This window comes from Schistocerca nitens, chromosome 1 (genome assembly GCF_023898315.1).
Source record: "Schistocerca nitens isolate TAMUIC-IGC-003100 chromosome 1, iqSchNite1.1, whole genome shotgun sequence".
Lineage (NCBI taxonomy): Eukaryota > Metazoa > Arthropoda > Insecta > Orthoptera > Acrididae > Schistocerca > Schistocerca nitens.
Window position 1 is genome coordinate 1308534133 of NC_064614.1, and position 24175 is coordinate 1308558307.

A 24175-nucleotide genomic window follows, 5' to 3' on the forward strand; every position below is an offset into this window, starting at 1 on the left:
CTGTCCTCATAAGGAAGGTAAGCTCAGGCCAATGCAACTTCCCTTATGCTTCCCTCCTCATGCCGTTTCATCCTGATGGTCACCAAGTCCTTGGAACGGAAGTCAGACATGGGCACGAATAAAATTCCATTCTTAACATAAATGCATGTTCTGGAGTTCTTTAGATTCCTAGCATAAATCAGCTTACCTCCAGTTCCTGTGAGGCCTGGAATGCCCCCTTTATACAGATAGGGTTCCTGGATCAGGGCCAAGACCACCTCCTGTTTTCATAGACGACGACTCAGGTGTCAGCTGTCTGTTTACTACGTTGCAGGTTTACCTACAACAGTTGCAGCCTCCACCTTACCGCCACGGTCACTTCTGATGCTGTTGATTATCCTGATGGCAGTCTGCAAGAATCTGAAGTACAACTTCAGATCCTGTTTTCGTGTAGCTGTCAGGGATTTTTTAATGACTTTGACAAGGATTTGGTCAACCGATACAACCTTTCAGTTGATTACCCTCCAGTTCTCTATCAAGACCTTGTGGTTCTGCATGCGTACTTTCTCAAACAGTCTTAAGAGGAGTAGCTCTTCACCAGCAGCTTCACCTCCTTTGCGGAGGTATCTCGGGCAGCACCTCCTTATGCCAATTCACTGTTTCCATCTCCTCACAGACAGAGGGCCAAAGCATCAGTGTCCAGGTAGAGTCCTCTCTCAAAGAGAGCCATCTGAACAAGCTCCACCTGCTGCTGTGAAGTTATGTTGACCAGTGGATATCCCTGTGGGGTAACTGCCATCCTGCAAACTGAGACTGCAATACTATAGATCTGCTTCCACATTTCTTGCTTTAATTTTTTTCTGGCTCCATTTATCCTGAGTAATGGGAGTATCGGACTCCTCCCTTGCTCTCTTGTTCCTCGTCTTAGAGGTATACGGCACTGGATTGCCCCCTTTCAATCTGAGACAGCCCTTTTTTGAAATCTTAGGTTCAAGACGTTTTAGTTCCCTCCATTTACATTTTTCATAATCCTCCTTTTCTTTCTGTTCTTTGAGAAATTTCCTCCTCTGAGCCTCAGACAAGGATTTGATCTTGACCTGGTCCAACTTTTCATTAACAGTTTTCACTTGGAATAGTACATTACCCTATCCAATTGCGAAAACAACTTCCATCGGTTACATTCCCCGTGTTTGAGGTCACATCAAATCCTCAGTTTTGGTTTTGTTTTCCATGTTCTCCAGTTTGGTTCGATGAGAATTGGGGATCTATTCACTCGACACTATGGAACCCCACACAGTGCAAGGCGAATTACTCAGGGAGGTCACACATCTTCCCTTGTGCCACACACCCCTCAGCATACAGTGCATCATACCTTTGGTTGGGTTTCTGACGAATTGGGGAAGGAAATGGGAGTGGATAAGGAAAAGATGGGGCATTGTGGGACACTTTAAATCTGATTCATCCCCTGAAGCCTGTCCAGAAGAGGCGACCCTGCCAGTAGCTGTGCTACAGCTCAGCTTCATGTGAACATGCAAAACGTCTCCACCCACATGCTAAGTACTTCAGTTTTGTGGGGTGTGATAATAATCTGAAGATAATCTAGTGCGGAGCTCTGAGTGTGGTGACTCAAAAAGACTCGCAGACCAATCACAACTGCGGGCAGTGAGGTAGTGCGAATTCAGCATCCTGTGGATGGTATGTGTAGCACTATGTGGTGGCATTTGGTGAACCCTCTCTAGCAGCGGCACATGACAGACAATTTGAATGTTTCTTATGTGAAGATGAAAGTGGCAAGTGTCGTGTCGAGTGCAGTCAATGAAGACACTGTTTGTACCGCTGTTTGCAGAGTACGGGTAACTCAGTCGGTCAGTAGTTGCATGCAAAAGGCAAATTTCTGGGTTCGAGTTCTGGTCCAGCACATAGTTTTAATCTGCCAGGAAATTTCATATTCGTGCTTACTCCACTGAAGAGTGGAAAATTAATTCTAGAAATGAACCCCAGTGCCGTGGCTAAACCACATCTTCACAGTATCCTTTCATCTAGAAGTGCTAGTCCCACAAGTTATGCAGGGGAACTTCTGTGAAGTTTCTGAGTTCAGAGAAGAGGTACTAGTCGAAGTAAAGCTGTGAGATGAGTCAGGGATTGTGCTCAGGTAGCTCAGTTGGTGAATGCTTGCCTGTGAAAGACAAAGGACCTGGGTTTGAGTCCCGTCATCACACAGTTGTAATCTGTCAGGAGGTTTCAAACATGGTTTGGTACAAAATTACCCATTGGAAATGACACTGTAAAAAAGAAAAATTGAACAAAATTTATGACAATCAAATTCCTGAAGAACCTCAAGTGGGACATGCCTGTAGACTCCTTACTTGTAAGCTATCTAAAATGTATTTGCTCATGGATCTCTTACGGATTCTGTTTTCCAGCTGGTACATGTTTGCAGAACACTCAAGGCATGGCAGCCAGTTCTTATTTTAGCATTTATCTGACCAATTTGTTCACTCCATTTCAGATAATCATGTAGCCATAGGCCCAGCATTTTGAATCCTGTACTAGTTTCAGTTGGTTGCTTATTAACTGTTCCAGTACGTTGAGATGGATTTGTATTTTTGTGGTGTGGAAGTTCTTGGATACAGTCTTGTTTCTGTTGGTGGATAGTCTGTGGTTTATAGCTCAGTTGCCGAGTTGTTCAGTAGCCAAGTTCACTGCTTTCTGTACTGCTATAGTGTTGTCGCCTTTGAGGAGTAAAGTTATGTCATGAAGTGACCCGCTGTTATAACTCTTGCAAATCACTGTGTTATGCTGCACCTTAAGACTAACTTAAGGTTTACTAAAGTCTTTGGAGTCGAGAGGATATAGTGTGTCTCCCTTTTCACTGAAATGCTTGATTTTATCAGGTGAAGTAATCAGAGGAAGTTCAAGGTTGAAATAGATTCAACAGACCTTGGTTACCTCAATTTCATTTGAGTAAAGAATCAACATTAATGTATAGTTTTCATAGCTTCAGAGAAACTCTAATATATATGTAGTACTTCTTCAGAAGAGGCACAATGTCTTTTCCCTAGATTATATTCCTTGACTTCTTGAAGCAATCAAATTTTGTTACTGAAGTGTTTTCTGTGTAGACAGATAGTGTAACCGCTTCTGTTCTATCTCAAATTAAACTCTAAATTTTAACAGGGATATAAGGACCTGTTGACACTCATTTTGAATACAAAACAAAATCTCAGTGATCGAGAGTTAAAGTCATTTGTCTCAGTCGTCTACAGAATGCTTACTGTTTTAAACCGGGTATTGGAGATGTCTGTACTTATCATCTGTCTGTAGGTTGAGTTCCCATCTCATATCATGAGTTCAGTATCAGCTTAATTCTCGTCGTCTTCCTTCAGTGACACACACACACACACACTCACTCTCTCTCTCTCTCTCTCTCTCTCTCTCTCTCTCTCTCTCTCTCTCTCTCTTCTCGCCTCTTGGATTAGTCTAACTTTTATAGTACAAGTACCCTAAACTAATTACATCAGCATCAACCGTGGTAGTGTGTGACAATCCTTGTGTCACTGGTCTCGGAGAAATTTCCTACTTGCAGGGTAGCCAGTTCTAAGATGTTGTTATGTGGAGTTAAAGTTCAGTTTCTCTTGACGGTCCAAGTGATTCCTGTTTTCTTATCAGCTCCAGCTTCATCTTACTTGTGACTTTCTTTTTTAATTTTTTTTAAATTTATTTCCTTGGCAAATTGAATGTTCAAACAAATTTTTTGCTTACAGCCACTCGTTGTGTAATTCATCCCATAATATTTTGACTGTGCACCTGCCAGCCATCTTCAGGTGAGCCATTGAAGACTGACAAAGTCCTGCTGTGGTCTGCACTGCAAGTATTCTGTATGTGTATCAGTATCAAGTTGGCAGGCAGACCTCACTTTGAGGCAGCAGTGCCCGTACTGGTGGAGCTGTGCAACTCAGCTGTCCTCTGCATTACAACTCACCATAGCCATTGGTGCACTCTGTTGTCTTCAGATAGAGCAAATTGTGGAGATGATGGAGTTCCGTACATTGTCCAACTGGTAGCTACTATCACAGCTCATCAGCTTTTCCGCCAGGTGTATTTCCACGGAATCTTTAATGATGGAATCCCAAAAAAGATGTTTGTGTGGTCAGAATCATAGTTCTGTCATACCCCATTGAATGTCTGGTGGTAATATAGTGTTTGGCAATAGCAGACTTGCTTGGTGGCAAAAGGCAAATGCAATGTTGATATTCAATGCAGCATTCTTTACAGTGTGTGCAGTCTGTCCACATCGACAAGGTATTTTGTGAATTCCAGCCTTCCACGTTAATATATCGTCCATTACTGATCCCGAAAGGTCTGCAGTCTCAGATGGTGGATGGAAAAATCACTTTCACCTTGAAACTTCCTAGCAGATTAAAACTGTGTGCCGGACTGAGATTCGAACTCGGGACCTTCTGCAAGGTTCGCAGGAGAGCTCCTGTTAAGTTTGGAAGGTAGGAGACGAGGTACTGGCAGAAGTAAAGCTGTGAGGACGGGGCGTGAGTCGTGCTTGGGTAGCTCAGTTGGTAGAGCACTTGCCCGCAGAAGGCCAGGAAGTTTCATATCAGTGCACACTCCGCTGCAGAGTGAAAATCTCATTCTGCACTTTCACCTTGCGCTTACAGATAATTCTTGCTATTTTAAATGAAATGTTGTCCATAAAAGCAAGAAAAGCTAAAGATTTTGCTGGCTCTTTATTCACTTCCTGGTTCTTGCTTTTAACTGACAGTGCACCATTAATCTGTTGAGTGGAATATCCATTTAGGCAAACTGTCTATCCTTAGACTGTGTGAGCTCTGTGTACAGGAGTTGTAAGCACACTCACAGTTTGGGATTGGTGATGTCAATTTGACACTTGCAAATACAAATCAGTGTGAGTGGGCTTACTATAAACTGAATGCCCCAGAGAGCCCTAACCGAGACATCCAAAAAAGGCAGATAACCACCTATCTCTGTTTCCTCAAGGAAGCAAATGTTGTTATGAATAGAGTTGAGGTGGTGAAGAAACTCCATCAATTTATCTTATCCATGAGACCAACTTTGAAAGTATCGTCCACATACCTCCAGAATACAGTTGGTTTAAGAGTAGGTAATTCAAGTGCTCTCCCCTTGAAATCCCCCCTAAAAATATTGGCCACCAGCGGAGACAAAGAGCTGCTTATGGCAATGCCTTCAATCTGTTTAAAATATTCTTGGTTGAACATAAAATGGTTTGAGATTAGAGCATGCTGGAACAAGGCAGTGATGTCCATGTGAAACTTTTTACCAATTAGTGCCAAAGCGTCTGTGAGTTGGCCTTTGTAAAAAGTGATACTACATCAAAGCTAAGCAAAGTGTCAGAACTGTTTAGATGGAGATCACCCAAGTCTGTTGATAAAGTCAGCCGAGTTACGGATATGACGTGAGCATGTGCCCACCAGTGGTCTCAGCAAAGATGTGAAATGTTTGGCTAAACCATATGTAGGAACTCTAGTGTTGCTCAATATTGGGAATATTGAATTTTTTGAAGACCATACAGTCTTAGTGGCACACAACCGTGCGATATTAATCTCTTGATGATGTCTTGAGGTAAAGAGGATGAATTTAGATGTGCAGAAGTTTTCTGTTGCACACATGATGTTGGGTCCTCCTATAGGTAGAGTCACTTAGCTTATCATTATACACACTGTGAAGTAACAAAACATTTGCATTACCTTAACAAGCCTTCAGTACCACTACGCCAGGGCCTTCTCATAGATTTTGTAGTGCAGTCCTTTCTGCAGAGGTTAAGTTACTACACTGAGGCAGAGCTTTCAAAAGAACATGGAAAGTTTCCTTTCTTATTTATTTTGCAGTATACGAAGGAAGGTCTCATACAGTCTCTTCAACACCACTCACAATATGTATTAATGGTTGTACTCAAGGTGTAGGTGCAAAATTGAGTACCTTGCTTAATACAGAGATCATTGTGTCATCAAAATTTTTCTCCGCGAAATTAACCATGGAACGTCACGCAGTTACCTCTTGTGGCGACAGTTACTGTGACGTCAAGTGAAAACTTGCATGTAAGGTCTTTTGTGATATTTTTTTGTTTTTTGTTTTGTTTTGCTACCTATTTAATGTTTTGGTAATAAAATTATCGTATGTTACTTTCCGATCTTGCCTCATGTGTTGCAGGATGGAGCAACTCTTTGTCAGTCTTCAATGCTTCACAGGAAGACGACAGGCAGGTGCCCAGTTGAGATATTGTGTGATGAAATAAATGAACTGGAAATTTGTTTGAACATTCAATTCACTGGGAAAATTTTAAAATTCACATCAGATGCCTTTATATGGAGAAGATGGCCTCGTGTGTTTGAAGTTTCGACAGAGTGGTAAGAGAGCAAAACTGTTAAGTTCTCTAACTTTTTTATTGAGATATTGGCACCATGACATAATACAAAAATTTGCCAAAGTGATGCATTTTTAGTAAGACTGCTGCTGCATGAAAGATTATTGATAAGGCTAGTCATGCTATACAAGACAAAAAACATTTCAGAAGAATTGTATGAATTATACTTAAAGGTTGCATCACATCTTTCTCCTATATCATGGGATTGGGTTGATGGAATGACTTCAGCCAAATTCGATCGGATCAATAAGGACGCAAGTTTTTGGCATATGTAAAAATTTGATCACCTGTTGCCACAGCATTCGTCGCCACAGGAGTTTAATGAATGACATTCCGTTGTCAACTTCATGAAGAAAAATTTGGATGATGCGATTCTGTCTGTATAAACTGAGGGACTCAATGTTGCATCTATATCTAGAGCACTATCTTTAATAAAATTTGTGAGTGTTGTTCAAGAAGCTGTACAATGCCTATCTTTGTATGCTGCAGAAGAACTAAGGTGGGAAACTGGGCTCCTTTGAAAGCTCCTCCTCAGTGTCATAACTAACCTCTGCAGATGGAGCTGCATTACAAAATCTATGAGAGGACCCTCGTGTAGTGGTACTGGAAGCTGATAAAGGTAATGTAAGTGTTTTGTTACTTTGTAGTGCATATGATGATAAGATAAATTGTCTGCTAAGTGACTCTACCTATAGGAGGATTGATTACGACCCTACAGGACTCGTGCAATGGAATAGTTCTGAATTACAGAATTTCTCCTCGTGACGTCGAGTTCATCACGAGGTTAAGACCAAACGGTTTGTATAGCACAAAGACTGTATGGCCTTCCAAAAATTCATAACGCTTGCTCTGTTATGTCCAACAGTAAGCAACATTGCTGCTCCTACATATGATTTAGCTGAGAGACTTCCATCTTTGCTGAGGCCATTGGTGTGCTATTGCTCAGGACATGTCCGTAACTCAGCTGACTTTACCAATAGGCTGGGGACTCTCCGTCTAAACAGTTCTGGCAGTATGGTTAGCATTGATGTGGTAACACATGTAACAAAAGTCCCTCTCACAGATTCTTTGGCACTAGGTGGTAAAATGTTTCAAGTGCATCACTGCTTTGTTTTGGGATGCCCTATCCTCAACCAATTTTATGTTCAACCAGGAATATTTTGAACAGGCTGATGACATTGCCATGGGCAGCCCTTTATCACTCTTGGTGGCCACTGTTTTTATGGAGGATTTCTTGGGGAGAGTGCTTGAATCAGTTGCTATTAAGCTAAGTGTATTTTGGAGGTTTGTGGATGACACTTCCATAGTGTGGCCTCATAGAGAAGATAAAATCATGTATAGACATGGACGTACACCAATAAACAGAATACACATAGCATCTACCATGCGAGGTGACGCAGTGGTTAGCACACGGGACTTGCATCTGGGAGGATGATGGTTCAGACCCGTGTCTGGCCGTACTGATTTACGTTTTCCGCGATTTCCCTAAATCACTTCAGGCATATGCCTGGATGGTTCCTTAGAAAGGCCACGGCCGATTTCTTCCCAATCCTTCCCTAATCCGATGGGACCAATGACTTCGCTGTTTGGTCCTCTCTCCCAAATCAACCAACTAAGCTACCAACCACATAGCATGTAATTAATAGATGAAACTCTGTATTAGTTTAAATCTTGCCAAAATTATTTAATGACAAGAAGAATCAACAAACACTAAGAAATTACATAACATGATAACAAAGATAAAAAATAACATCCACCAGAGAAACATATCATGCACTCTGACATCACGTTGTGCAAGTGGACAGAAAAAATTGTGACCAGCACACAGAAAACCCCTCCCCCCTCCTCCCCATTGTTCCTTAAAGTGCGGAAGCTGTGGAAGGTCTTGATACTCAGATGTAATCCAACGGAAAGCTCTTGTGTGTGTCAGGTGTCAAGGGAGTGATGACAGTGTTGTTTGCAGTGGTGATGCACCCGTTATTTGTTGTTGCTGCCTCGAACAACATGCTAGGTCAGGTCATTCACTGTGCCTTGATGCATAAGATGTCTGAGGTTGGCACAGTTAAACCATTTTCAAATGCCATTGTATAAAATGTCCACGGTGTGCATGTCTGAACTCAGCACCAGAAAAGTGGCAGTATATGGCAGTTGTAAGGTTGGCTTGGCTGAGTTTGTTCATAACATTACATGTGAGCAATAATGTAAGTCTTAATTCACACAAACACTTTATGCCCACCATGGCAGGAAGGTATATATTTGTGCACCCCCTCTGCGGGCCCAGGGGTTAGAATAGGCCCAACATATTCCTGCCTGTCGTAAGAGGCGACTAAAAGGAGTCTCACACATTTTGGCCTTTGTGGTGGTCCGCTGTAGGGTATGACCTCCTTTTTTCAAAATTTTTCCGAAGAGCAAGCCAATTGGGGAAGGGCACCTTACATGGTGCATTGTGTCCTTCATGTGCTGAAACCTATCACATCCTCTGTCGACTTCTGCTCATTCTCCAACTGTTGAACGAGGTCACCCTCCTGGGTGCGTATTTTTCCATCAACTGTGCAGTATCGTTTTCTACACTGACGATGATAATGGAATTGTTTGCTTTGTTGCACCTGATATCCAGTGCGGTAGCCAGTCCGTTGTGGTGGGGCTGCCATGTACCCTGTTGGCTGTAGCCCCCTGACAGCACAGGGATCACTCTGCTGATGCCTGCACCGTTAACTTCCCATGTATGCCAAGGAGTAGATGCCCATCTCCCTGGGACATCAGGACTCCTGGCAATGTCCATCCTGCCAGGTGGCCCTTGCTGTGGCTGGGTGGCATCCGTGGGGAGGGCCCCTGGTCGGAGTGGGTGGCATCAGGGCCGATGGCGTGCGTTGAAGTGTACCACGTCATCACTTGCTGGTGATCAAACACCAGCAGTCTCTAAGCGTTCCAAGTATCAGTACAATGCAAGGAAGTATGATCCTAAATTGTTCCCCTCCCTGGCCACACAATGGGAGGAATGCCAGTTTAAGCATGGCAGTGAACCTTATTCACCCAGTACCTCGTATGTACGAGAGGTGATGGAGACTCCTCTGTCTCGATGAAGCCTCAGTTTTTGTAGAGCATTTCGAGGACAAGTTTGTGGAGGTGGAGGGCTGGTCCAAAATGTGGTCAGGGTCTGTTTTGAAAGAAATGGCATCCTCTGCCCAGTAATGGGCATTACTCACTTGTGACAAGCTGGGGGATGTTTCCATTACCATCATGCTTCATAAAAGCTTAAATATGATCTCGAGTATTATATTCCACAGCGACGAGCTGCGTGCCAGCTTAGAGCGACGAGGAGTTCATTTTGTCAGGCGCGTCCATCAGGGCCTGAGGGCTAATCAGGTTACCACCGGTGCCTTCATCTTGGCCTTCGAGGGTGACAAATTATCCGAGAAGGTCAGGATGTTGGTCTACTGCTGTGACGTCAAGCCGTATATGAAGTGGTGCTTCAAGTGCTGGAAGTTTGGGCATATGCCTACCCACTGTATTTCCAGCGTTACATGTTGAGATTGTGGACGGCCATCCCATCCCATTACTCCTTGTGCCCCGCCTCCCATCTGTGTCAACTGCGGAGAGCGTCCTTCCCCTTGCTTACAAGACTGCTGGATTTTACAGCTTACAAGACTGCAGGATTTTACAGCGAGAAAGGAACATCGTGGAATACAAGACCCTGGACTGGCTGACCTACACTGAGGCCTAGAAGAAATTTGAGTGCTTGATCCTGTGGCTATGACCTCCTCTTATGCCTCCACTATGAGAACAGTAGTAGCCTCGTCAGTTCCACGAGTTCCAGTTGGCTCTCAGAACTGGAAGACTACACCTGCCTCCTTGACGGTGGGTGGCACTTCCCTCTCTGTTGCTCCTGAACCACCTACCTCGAGAGCACTAACCCACCAACCATCGGGGACACCAGTCCCCACTTCTCAGCCGGACAGGCGTACGTCTTCTTCAGCTCCTCTCGCTAGGAAGAGGTCCCTCGTTTCCCGCATTCCTGCTAGTGGGAAAGATGACACCCGGCAGTGGCCGAGGTGCCCAAAAGCAGCTGGTCGTAGGGCTTCACGATCGTCCACCGTCCCGGAGACTGAATCGGAGACGCCCTCCCGGCCAGAGAAACTCGAGGATCAGCGAGAGAAGTCCAGAAAGAAGACCCTCAAGACCGAGGGAATTGCGGTGGCACCCTCTCCACGGCTGGCTACGAGATCTGCGTCTGAGGATGAGGTGAAGATTCTGGCACCCGCTGAGAACCTAGATCTCGCCAGACCCTCAGACACATTGGATATAGCCTGTTCAGGAAATAAATTGGCGACAGCAGGTGACCCTGAGGTATAATCTGCCTCCTTGCACGCTTCATGCCTTCCCTGCCTCGTTCTCCAGTGGAATTGCAGCTGTTTTTTCCACCACCTGGCTAAGGCAACACTTAAGCTTTACACCTGCTTTCTGCATTGCCCTTCAGGAAACCTATTTGCAGAAATGCAGACCCTGCCCACCGCGGCTATAGCAGATATTACAAGAACGTTAGTGACTACAATAGAGTATTAGGTGGAGTTTGTTTCTATGTCCTAAACTAAGCATGTTGTGAACCTGTGCCCCTTCAAACCCCTCTTGTAACTGTGGCTGTCAGGATAAGGACGACGCAGGAAATAACTGTCTGCAAATTCCTCCAGATGGTTCTGTACCCCTGAACGTATTGGCTATACTGATTGATCAGCTCCCTAAACCTTTTCTATTTTTGGGAGATTTTAACGAGCACGGTGAATTGCTGAATGAAAGAAAGCTTTCATATGAGATTGAGGGTGTGTCGAGTCTGCAGGTATTGTATGATCAGTACTCGTGGGTTTGTCAAAAATGTCAAAAATTATTTTATTCTCTATTATCGCCAACTTCACCGTGCCGTGGTTACTCCCTTATCACCAGAAAAACTGCAGAAAGAAATTGATGTAATTAAGACACTCACTAGTGGAAAACATCCTTAAAGAAAAAACTAAAGAAAGAGTCACCACTTTAGGTACTGGTCAAACTAATAATAATGATAAAAAGTGCAACTCAATACCATTTTTAGGTAACATATCGTATAGGATGCAGCGTCTGTTAACTAAAAAATACGGCTGCAAGGTTGCTTTCTCCACACACAATAATTTACAAAAAAATTTAATTCATAATCTAAAAGCTTCAAACGAACCTTTACGTGGCTCAGGGGTATATAAAATTTCCTGTGATATCTACATCTACATTTATACTCCGCAAGCCACCCAACGGTGTGTGGCGGAGGGCACTTTACGTGCCACGGTAATACATGTCCAGCATATTATATTGGACAGACAGGCAGAGCTTTCAACGTAAGATACAAAGAACATATTTTAGGCAAAAAAGGCACTAATGTGCACAATTCAACATTTGCAGAACATCTTTTCATAACAGGGCATAACCCTAAAGAACTGAACGAAATGACAATTCTGCATAGAGAAAAGAAAGGGAGAAAACTTGATGTCTTGGAAGAACTTGAAATTTTCAGGCATACACCGAATAAAGATGGCATGTTGAATGAACAAGTGCAGTTGAAAAATAGAAATTTCTTTAATGCTTTTAAACCAGTGCTCTCAGTTTTATGATACTTATCATCCAGGTTCTCTCCTCCTTTTCAGAAACATTATTTTACCTCTGTTAAGTTACGCTCATTACCAACACTCCAGATGACCTCTGTGCCCTAGTTATGCAAGCTTTCTTTTCAAATTTTGTGTCATACAATGAACTGATGTTCTTCATTACGTATGTAATTCCAGTCGTATTTAACTCTGATTCTACCTGTGCTACGTAAAACGTAGCGAACTTTGTACTATTTTCTCCCGTTTGAATCTAATTTATAAATGTTTCTCAATAATTTGTAAAATTAATTTTGTTTAAAAGCTATATTGGCTATACGTATGATTTATTTCAGAAAATGTGTAATATACAAAACTGTTTTGCTCATGTTACTAGTGGGCCGCTTGTGGCGCGCCCTACATTACGTTTACTTGGCAGCGTGACTAGTTGCCACACAGTCAGTCTCCTCACACCACACCGGTGTTACTTATGTTTTAATGTTTGACTTTTGAAGAACATTATGTCTTACATTTTAATGTATGACTTGAGCAACTCAGCTCTCAAATCACTGTACATCTGTGACGGTTTGTTCATGTAAGCACTATTTGTTTTACACTCGCTTACATTAATGTAACTTTTATTAGATAAGATATTTAATCTGACATATTCATTTAGGTAATTGCGTTATCTTTTGATGAAGTCACCCTTAGAGGTGACGAAAGCTGGTCCAGGTATATAGAAAACCTATGCAAACGGTTGGCAGATTTTTACATATTAAAAAAAAAAATACTGAATAGAACTGAGGAGAAGAGGAATTTGTGGCACAACTTGACTAGAAGAAGAGATCGGTTAGTAGGACATGTTCTGAGGCATCAAGGGATCACCAATTTAGTATTGGATGGCAGCATAGAGTGTAAAAATCGTAGAGGGGGACGAAGAGATGAATACACTAAGCAGAATCGCAAGGACGTAGGTTGCAGTAGTTACTTGGAGATGAAGAAGCTTGCGCAGGATAGAGTAGCTTGGAGAGCAGCATCAAACCAGTCTCTGGACTGAAGACCACAACAAAACAATAGTGAAGGTGTTGCCTGTGCAAAAGTTTGTGCACGAACTGACCTCTCAATTGTTGTTGTGGTTTTCAGTCCTGAGACTGGTTTGATGTCCCATAAATGTTCGGTAGGATTCATGTCGGGCGATCTGGGTGGCCGAATCATTTGCTCGAACTGTCCAGAATGTTCTTGAAACTTATCGCGAGCAGTTGAGGCTCAGTAACATGACGCATTGTCATCCGTAAAATTCCATTGTTGTTTGGGAGCATGAAGTCTGCGAGTGGCTGCAAGTGGTTTCCAAATAGCCGAACATAACCAGAACCAAGTCCGTTCCATCTAGAAACAGCCCGCACTTTCATAGAGTCACTACCAGCTTGGACAGTGTCTCGGTGACCACTGGGTCTGCGCCACACTCGACGCTGCCATCTGCTTTTACGAACTGAAATCTGAGCTCGTCCGACCACGCTACGGTAGGGTCACGAGCGCAGGAGGCGCGCTGTAGTGCTGTTAACGAAGCCACTCGCCTCGGTCGTCCGCTGCCACAGCCCATTAACGCCAGATATCGCTGCACTATCCTAACGGATACGTCCGTCGTACTTCCCACGTTGTTTTCTGCCATTACTTCACTCAGTCGTCGAGTGAAGACTGCCGACCACTGCGTCGTCCGTGGTGAGGGGCAGTGCCTCGAACGTGGTGTTCTCGGCACACTCTCGACACTGTGCATCTCGGAATATTGAATTCCGTAACGATTTCCGAAATGCTTCAACTACCATTCCGCGTTCATAGTCTATTAATTCCCTTCGTGCGGCCATAATCACGCAGAAAAGCTAGTCATATGAAACACCTGTATACAATTGACCGCCAGTGCATTGCCGTTTGACATCTTGCGTATGCGATACCACCGCCCTCTATAAATGTGCATATCGCTATCGCACGACTTTAGTCAAAAAAATGGTTCAAATGGCTCTGAGCACTATGGGACTTAACTTCTGAGGTCTTCAGTCCCCTAGAACTTAGAACTACTTAAACCTAACTAACCTAAGGATATCACACACATCCATGCCCGAAGCAGGATTCGAACCTGCGACCGTAGCGGTCGCGCGGTTCCAGACTGGAGCGCCTAGAATCGCTCGGCCACACTGGCCGGCCGACTTTTGTCACCTTAGTGTTTAACAGAAACTTGATAAATAAGAAAAACACGTGGCTTTCGTGTCAGCTTTCAGCGGTCACAAAGAGTCAGAAGATTCCCTGAATCCCAGAAATTGCAGAGCTATTTTTAAACTCGTGCTAAACAGAAATGAAGATTTGCAAGTACGTTGGAAGAAAGTGGAGTATTTCCGGGGATTTTGGAAAACTATACGGAACGAACTGGTTAAATGTATAAAAGCAAATTGCGAATTCAAGTTTGGACAGAACTTCGTTTTAGGCGTCATTGTGAACGAAGCAACGGACATTTCAGACCAGTCACAGTGCTCTATTGTTATGAGCCTGTTGAACTCCAACGGCAAAATTCAAGAACTTTTCTCGGATTCCATGATGTTGGCGAAGCTGGAAGTGCTGCTGCTTTATTCTCTGTGTTGAGCGACGTGTTTCGAAATTGTGATACGAAGAAAAAAACTAGTGGCCCAAACCGATGATGGAACTTCCGTTCTCGCTAAGGTCTGTGAAACTGCTTCTCAAGCTCTTTTTGCTCACTGTTTCCCATATCGTTCAGATTTAGTTTTGCAGCCGAGCTGTTCTTGTATAAAACCGGTGAGGCCATTTTTCCACGCGTGACGCTGTTACTTCGTTCTTCCACCGGTGTTTCAAACGCAGAGCAATCTCGACTGTGTTGTTAGCAAACGCGTTGCTGTGAACTGTGACGCGAGATGGAACTGTAAGACCAGAATAATATCTGCCATTCACAGAAGTCGTCCGGGACTAACTGAGGTTTTAATTGAAATAATCGAGATTTCAGACTCAAGTGCAACGACTACAAGAGAAGCCTTTGTGTCCGAAAATAGCCTCTTAGACTTTGGCTTTGTTCTTCTTCTCTCTGTTTTTGAAAACATATTTCAAAGACTGAACTGTTTTTCAAAATTCTGCAGAAAAAGAGAACAACGATGTACAGTTTTGCACCAATGCTGTTTCATAGCGGATAGATTTCACGAAAAACTAAAAAAAAAGTAAATTGATGGACTTTGTAAATTCCAGGAAGCATTCGACTAGTTCACCAGCTGAAACTTCCATCCTAGAGCCTAAATTGCGTATGAATACATTGGCAATCCATTGAAGTAAAAATACAAATAGGTGTACTTTTTTGAGATACTGGATAAAATTGGAACACGACGGGAAACAAGAGTTTCACATTCTGGTAACTGCACTTATTAAATTACACAATGCTGCTGAGATTGCCAATTATGTCGATTCATTGCTACAACGGTACGGTGCGTCCTTCAGTAGTTCTCACTTACGTGTGGGACTGGAGACTATATTTTCTTCCCTGCGTAAAGAAACATTTCACTCTGTCAGTTTGGGGGGCGTTATCAAAAGAATGATTGAGAATGAAACGGACCGAATTCTTTCAGAAGATTTCATACTATTTTGCTTAACTCACGAGGTGTGGTCTCTCAGACCGCGCGAAAATTTTCGAACTCGCTCTCCAAGGCCAGTTGCGGTGGAACGCTTCTATACTCCCCCTACCCTCCTTAAACTGCCAAGCGTATGATGTTTTGTTGTTGGTTGCGTTATCGCCTTGTGTTTATTGTTGACTCGTGTTATTGATAGGTGCTGGAGTCTCCTAGGCCGCCCCTCGAGAATTACGTTCGATGAAATTCTTAGTCCGTCTATGGAGGAAGGTGTCAGTGATATAGATCAAGAAATAAACGAGAAAGACGAAGAGTTTACATTGATCAGTGATCACAGTTCCGCTAACGAACAAGAGTATCATTCCGAGGAAGAATGGGGATCTGTCTGTTTCTTCAGTGAAATACTTAAAGTGTCTGTTAAAACCGAATGTGTTCTGCGTGGTGATACGAAAAATGTAGTTCCCAGCAATCCTTGTGAATCTGACAGAGTTTCTTTTTTGTAGCTATCGGATGGAATCTTTATGCGCAAATTTAAACCTTGGAATTTAGTTCTATATGGAAATTTATGTGCTACAGAGATTGTATAATTTTTCAGAATGTAAAATTCAGTACTCTAACAGTCCACTTATATGTACTACTTAAAATAACCACACAAAATTATGAGCTTTTATGTGATAAATAGTAAAATGCTGCAGGCTTTGTTTAGTGCAATAAAATAAACAAGAAGCATTTAAAAACACTTAAATAATCGTGAAAATAAATGTCATGTAGTATAAATTAAAAATTTCATACCATTTTAGCCGTAAATATCGGTTTAAACATAGTGGCCCCAGAGACTCCACCTCGTGGTACATGTTTCAGAAAAGTCACCTCGCGGGTTAAGGATTTACTGCTGCCATCCCTGGATCAAGCGGCTTCAGGTGAAAGGACTTTTCTTATCCTAAACGCATAAAATCGTATTTGAGGAACAGCATGATCCAGGACAGCTTATCAGCTCTTGCTTGTACCTGAAAGCTGAGACACGTGGTATGACGGTGTGTCGTCGAGAAGGTTCCGGAAGAAGGTTCGTCGAGTTAACTCGTTTCACGAGCAGGGCCGTTGTTAAGTGTTTTGTCGCCCTAAGTGAGAACTGAAAAATGACGGCCCTTTTTCTTTTTTTTTTTACTACCTTCGGTCTTCTCAAGTCCCACCCCCTCCCACCTCCGCCGCCACCACCACCACCACCACCACCACCAACATCCAACGGCACAACAATTCAAATCTCGCACTGTGCTTTTAATCATTAAAGGAGGTGACCAGACGTTCTCGTTTTCTGGGGACAGTCCTCAGTTTTTATGTTTTGTATTCAGTTCCTTTGGTTTGCAACTAATTTTCTCTGCCTTTCGCCGTCCCTAAAATTCTGCCGCCCAAGGCGGCCGCCTAGTCTTGCCTAATGGTAGAAACGGCCCTGTTCACAAGTAGCAACGGTCAACCAGTTCGTTTGTAAATGAAAGTTAGTGTCGTTATTATTGTTGTTATTACAGTACTGGCAGTGGTGGTGATGGAATTTAGACCAATGGTCCGCCACTGTAAGATATTAACAGCTACTTTCAAACATTTAATATTAGTGTGTGTACATTATTCAACGTGCTATTGATCGTTTAAATAGGTAATACTGTGTGAGAAAAGCATATTTCTTTTCGCATCTGTAGCTTAATATTACGTGCTAAAAAGTTCGTAAATTATCAGGTAATTAGTACTTCACTATATGTACCGTTTTTCTTTAATTGAATGTACTTCTACAGTTTAGGAAAACCGGCCAGCCATGTGCAGTAGGTGGTCATCAGTCCACTGACTGGTTTGATGCGGCCCGCCACGAATTCCTTTTCTGTGCTAACCTCTTCATCTCAGAGTAGCACTTGCAACCTACGTCCTCAATTATTTGCTTGATGTATTCCAATCTCTTTCTTCCTCTACAGTTTTTGCCCTCTACAGCTCCCTCTAGTACCATGGAAGTCATTCCCTCATGTCTTAGCAGATGTCCTATCATCCTGTCCCTTCTCCTTATCAGTGTTTTCCACATATTCCTTTCCTCCCCGATTCTGCGTAGAACATCCACATTCCTTACCTTATCAGTCCACCTAATTTTCAACATTCGTCTATAGCACCACGTCTCAAATGCTTCGATTCTCTTCTGTTCCGGTTTTCCCACAGTCCATATTTCACTACCATACAATGCTGTATTCCAGACGTACATCCTCTGCCATAGCGAGTCTGCTTTTGATGTCCTCCTTTCTCCGTCCGTCATTGGTTATTTTATTGCCTAGGTAGCAGAATTCCTTAACTTCATTGACTTCGTGACCATCAATCCTGATGTTAAGTTTCTCGCTGTTCTCATTTCTACTACTTCTCATTACCTTCGTCTTTCTCCGATTTACTCTCAAACCATACTGTGTACTCATTAGACTGTTCATTCCGTTCAGCAGATCATTTAATTCTTCTTCACTTTCACTCAGGATAGCAATGTCATCAGCGAATCGTATCATTGATATCCTTTCACCTTGTATTTTAAATCCACTCCTGAACCTTTATTTTATTTCCATCATTGCTTCCTCGATGTACAGATTGAAGAGTAGAGGTGAAAGGCTACAGCCTTGTCTTACACCCTTCTTAATACAAGCACTTCGTTCTTGATCGTCCACTCTTATTATTCCCTCTCGTTTGTTGTACATATTGTATATGACCCGTCTCTCCCTATAGCTTACCCCTACTTTTTTCAGAATCTCGAACAGCTTGCACCATTTTATATTGTCGAACGCTTTTTCCAGGTCGACAAATCCTATGAAAGTGTCCTGATTTTTCTTTAGCCTTGCTTCCATTATTAGCCGTAACGTCAGAATTGCCTCTCTCGTCCCTTTACTTTTCCTAAAGCCAAACTGATCGTCACCTAGCGCATTCTCAATTTTCTTTTCCATTCTTCTGTATATTATTCTTGTAAGCAGCTTCGATGCATGAGCTGTTAAGCTGATTGTGCGATAATTCTCGCACTTGTCAGCTCTTGCCGTCTTCGGAATTGTGTGGATGATGCTTTTCCGAAACTCAGATGGTATGTCGCCAGACTCATATATTCTACACACTAACGTGAATAGTCGTTTTGTTGCCACTTCCCCCAATGATTTTAGAAATTCTGATGGAATGTTATCTATCCCTTCTGCCTTATTTGACCGTAAGTCCTCCAAAGCTCTTTTAAATTCCGATTCTAATACTGGATCCCCAATCTCTTCTAAATCGACTCCTGTTTCTTCTTTTATCACATCAGACAAATCTTCACCCTCATAGAGGCTTTCAATGTATTCTTTCCACCTATCTGCTCTCTCCTCTGCATTTAACAGTGGAATTCCCGTTGCACTCTTAATGTTACCCCCGTTGCTTTTAATGTCACCAAAGGTTGTTTTGACTTTCCTGTATGCTGAGTCTGTCCTTCCGACAATCATATCTTTTTCGATGTCTTCACATTTTTCCTGCAGCCATTTCGTCTTAGCTTCCCTGCACTTCCTATTTATTTCATTCCTCAGCGACTTGTATTTCTGTATTCCTGATTTTCCCGGAACATGTTTCTACTTCCTCCTTTCATCAATCAACTGAAGTATTTCTTCTGTTACCCATGGTTTCTTCGCAGCTACCTTCTTTGTACCTGTGTTTACCTTCCCAACTTCTGTGATGGCCCTTTTTAGAGATGTCCATTCCTCTTCAACTGTACTGCCTACTGCGCTGTTCCTTATTGCTGTATCTATAGTGTTAGAGAACTTCAAACGTATCTCGTCATTCCTTAGTACTTCCGTATCCCACTTCTTTGCGTATTGATTCTTCCTGACTAATGCCTTGAACTTCAGCCTACTCTTCATCACTACTATATTGTGATCTGAGTCTATATCTGCTCCTGGGTACGCCTTACAATCCAGTATCTGATTTCGGAATCTCTGTCTGACCATGATGTAATCTAATTGAAATCTTCCCGTATCTCCCGGCCTTTTCCAAGTATACCTCCTCCTCTTGTGATTCTTGAACTAGGTATTCGCTGTTACTAGCTGAAACTTGTTACAGAACTCAGTCTTTCTCCTCTTTCTTGTCCCAAGCCCATATTCTCCTGTAACCTTTTCTTCTACTCCTTCCCCTACAACTGCATTCCAGTCGCCCATGACTATTAGATTTTCATCCCCATTTACATACGGCATTACCCTTTCAATATCCTCATACACTTTCTCTATCTGTTCATCTTCAGCTTGCGACGTTGAACTATCGTTGTCGGTGTTGGTCTGCTGTCGATTCTGATTAGAACAACCCGGTCACTGAACTGTTCACAGTAACACACCCTCTGCCCTACCTTCCTATTCATAACGAATCCTACACCTGTTATACCATTTTCTGCTGCTGTTGATATTACCCGATACTCGTCTGACCAGAAATCCTTGTCTTCCTTCCACTTCACTTCACTGACCCCTACTATATCTAGATTGAGCCTTTGCATTTCCCTTTTCAGATTTTCTAGTTTCCCTACCACGTTCAAGCTTCTGACATTCCACGCCCCGACTCGTAGAACGTTATCCTTTCGTTGATTATTCAATCTTTTTCTCATGGTAACCTCCCCCTTGGCAGTCCCCTCCCGGAGATCCGAATGGGGGACTATTCCGGAATCTTTTGCCAATGGAGAGATCATCATGACACTTCTTCAATTACAGGCCACATGTCCTGTGGATACAGGTTACGTGTCTTTAATGCATCCTCATGTCGTTGATCATTGCTCATTCTTCCGCCTTTAGGGGTAATTTCCCACCCCTGGGACAAGAGAGTGCCCTGAACCTCTATCCGCTCCTCCGCCCTCTTTGACAAGGCCGTTGGCAGAATGAGGCTGACTTCTTATGCCGGAAGTCTTCGGCCGCCAATGCTGATTATTTATCAAAATGTCGGCAGTGGCGGGGATCGAACGCGGCACCGAAGACGTTTTGATTATGAATCAAAGACCACGGGTACAAACGCAAATCGTATAGGTATAGAGACATGGACCTTGAATAAAATGGAGAAGAAGCTGGAGGCCTTTGAATTGTGGTTTTGTAGGCGGATCCTGAGAATGCCTTGGACACAGAGAGTGACAAAGGTAGAAGTTTCGAGAACAATGAACGCAACACCTAAATTAATCAAGATAGTGGAATACCCGAAAGTTGCAGTATCTAGGACCTATGCGTGATACAAACACGTACACACATCAAAAAAAGTTTTGCATCACCCCAGTTCCCAGAACTCCTGAAGATAAACGTTGACTGTGGATATTGTATCACAGACACAGTCCCATTGACTGTTCAGAGATATCATTAAACCTGCCCACAGATGTAAAAAACCATGCATGAGCAGCGTTTATTAGACGGAGGGTGTCCGACAGCCGATCAGTTCCAGTCATTCCACTAGGAAGGAGGTACAGGACTCGTCTGTAGTTCAACCATGCCTAGACGGTCAATACCGCGGTTCGATCGCGTCCGCGTAGTTACTTTGTGTCAGGAAGACTCTCAACAAGGGAAGTGTCCAAGCGTCTCGGAGTGAACCAAAGCGATGTTGTATGGGCATGGAGGAGATACAGAGAGACAGGAACTGTCGATGACATGCCTCGCTCAGGCCACCCAAGGGCTACTACTGCAGTGGATGACCGCTAGCTACGGATTATGGCTCGGAGGAACCCTGGCAGCAACGCCACCATGTTGAATAATTCTTTTCGTGTAGCCACAGGACGTCGTGTTATGACTCAAACTGTGCGCAATAGGCTGCATGGTGCACAACTTTACTCTCGACGTCCATGGCGAGGTCCGCCTTTGCAACCACGACACCATGCAGCGCGGTACAGATGGGGCCAACAACATGTCGAATGGACCGCTCAGGATTGGCATCACGTTCTCTTCGCCCATGAGTGTCGCATATGCCTTCAACCAGGCAATCGTCGGAGACGTGTTTGGAGGCAACGCGGTCAGGCTGAACGCCTTAGACACACTGTCCAGCGAGTGCCACAAGGTGGAGGTTCCCTGATGTTTTGGGGTGGCTTTATGTGGGGCCGACGTACGCAGCTGGTGGTCATGGAGGGCGCTGCAACTGTTGTACGATACATGAATGCCACCCTCCGACAGTTAGTGCAACCATATCGGCAACATATTGGCGAGGCATTCGTCTTCACAGACGACAATCCGCGCCCCCACCATGCACATCGTGTAAATTACTTCCTTCAGGATAACGACATCGCTCGACAAGAGTGGCCAGCATGTTTTCCAGATATGAACCCTATCGAACATGCGTGGGAGAGATTGAAAAGGGCTGTTTATGGACGACGTCACCCACCAACCACCCTGCCTTTGAGGAGTGGGACGATCTGGACCAACAGTGCCTTGATGAACTTGGGGATAGTATGCCACGACGAATAGAGGCATGCATCAATGCAAGAGGATGTGCTACTGGGTATTGAGGTACCGGTGTGTACAGCAATCTGGACCACCGCCTCTGAAGGTCTCGCTGTATGGTGGTACAACATGCAATGTGTGGTTTTCATAAGCAATAAAAAGGGTGGAAATGATGTTGTGTTCATCTCTATTCCAATTTTCTGTACAGGTTCCGGAACTCTCGTAACCGGGGTGATGCGAAACTTTTTTTGGTGTGTATGATTTGCTACAAAAAATACTTCAAGGGAAAGTCAGCAGCAAAAGAGGTCCTGGAAGGAGACGAATGTCTTGGTTTGGGGACCTTAGATGCTGGTTTAGTATGTTTTCAACAGAACTGTTCCGTGTTGCTACCAACAAGAGAAGAATAGCCATCATGATCGCCAACACACGAACCGCAAAGGCGTCGGAAGAAGTAGAAGAAACTGTTTTGACAAAAGCTGTTCTTCCTCAGTTATATTACACAGCTGCCGGTTTTCTTATATTTTTAGTTTCGTGGCTACTCGATTACATTGGAATATATTAAAGAAACAGTGGAGACCAGTACACAGTATATTAATATTTGTCATGCAGATTTGTAACCATCAGTGTTATATGCAGTGTGGCAAACAGAACTTTTTAGTCCTTGAATACAGATGTTCAGATAATTTGTAGAAAAGGGGGTAAATGAGATACCATATGTTTTTTAATGTTTCTTTGAACTGGTTAAGGCTCTCACTTTCGTGCTGTATGTTGGAGGAGAGCTTGCTGGATGTCCTTGCATCACATCTCGTTAACTCCTACTGTGAACGCTTGACAAGGGGGCAAAATCGACGTGAAAATTATTTTTGTGCCTCGTATTTTGACTGCCTAAATCACCGTTCATCTGAAACTAGTTTTTATTATATTGAAAGAAATTAAGGAGTACGAATATAGGGAAGTGAGATTTCGAAGAACCTTAACAAGGTTTCTGGAACATGTGTGTTAGTCTGAAGTTACACAATATTCTTACTGGTCGCTCCTGCTGAATAAATACTTCATTTACTTTACCGTTCTGGAGTAAAGTATAAGGAAGTGGGATTTAGAAGAGCCTTGAAAAGGTGTTCGGAATGTGCTCCATAATCTTAAGTTCCGATGTGTTTGTATTGGTCTGCTCGCTTCTACTGAATAAACACCATATTTACTTTGCGTTCACTGCCCCAGAAGATCAGATTGTGATGAGGAAGAAAATGACATACTATGTCTTTCGCGGAAGTATAGCTTGGGGAAAAAAAAAACAGAAGAAGAAAAACAGAGAATTTAGTCTTTGTCGCAGTCACGGGAAGCGCTGTAGGCGAGTAGGAAAAGTGAGGGTAATAGTATCGAGCCACGACATCTATGAAGCTAAGTGCTAGTTCCAGACAGGTGACGGAAAACCTAGGAAAATTTGTAAAACTTTTAGCAAAGGTTGTTAGTTGGGGGACATGGAAACAGCCTGGCTAAGGCCTAATGGCCACTGGGAGCGTAAACTTGCGACAAAGCGTCGCATGATTTTGTACGACAAGCGCGGCTAAAATAAAACACGAGCCGTCAAAAGGGGGCTCTACTACTGAGAGCGAACCGGTCGTGCGTTCTCGCGCGACCGTGCTGTGCACAAGCCTCAGTTCAGTTTGAATTTTCCCAGTCAGTTGTGCGACAATGTGATGGACTGCGAAAAGCTAATCAGCGTACTGCAAGCACGAACATGCCCGCCGTATCACACGAGGAATTTTACTTCCAATTTGTGGCAGGAGGTAGCAATGGAATTAGAAGAGGCGGGTAATTTTCTTGGTTTTCGAGTTTTTAGTGACCAATGAAAACGCTACTGCACTGCAGAGCCAACGGAACTGTTACACTTGCCTAATATCATGTGGGGCGCCCGCGAGCACGTAGTGGTCTTTCCAACAGCACTTTACAAGGCGTCACAGATGTGCTCAGTAATGTTCGTATCTGGGGAGTTTGGTGGCCAGTGGAAGTGTTTAAACTCAAAACAGTGTTCCTGGATCCACTTTGTAGCAATTCTGGACGTGTGGGGTGTCGCATTGTCCTGCTGGAATTGTCCAAGTCCGTCGGAATGCACAATGGACATGAATGGATGCAGGTGATCAGACA

General features: G+C 43.4%; 1 protein-coding gene across 5 annotated transcripts in view; it reads left to right on the forward strand.

Annotated features, from left to right (window-relative positions):
- Positions 1-24175, forward strand: part of LOC126202618 (putative FERM domain-containing protein FRMD8P1) — a 359262-nt gene that overhangs the window by 37465 nt on the left and 297622 nt on the right. For 2 of the 5 annotated variants that reach the window (XM_049936881.1, XM_049936882.1), the window contains exons 2-3: positions 6181-6377; positions 6884-7013. The exons of 1 other annotated variant lie outside the window; for it this stretch is intronic. The gene's annotated coding sequence lies outside the window, so the exon portion shown is untranslated. The remainder of the gene's footprint in view (positions 1-6180; positions 6378-6883; positions 7014-24175) is intronic. 2 more of the 5 variants (XM_049936883.1, XM_049936884.1) reach the window with 2 other exon arrangements.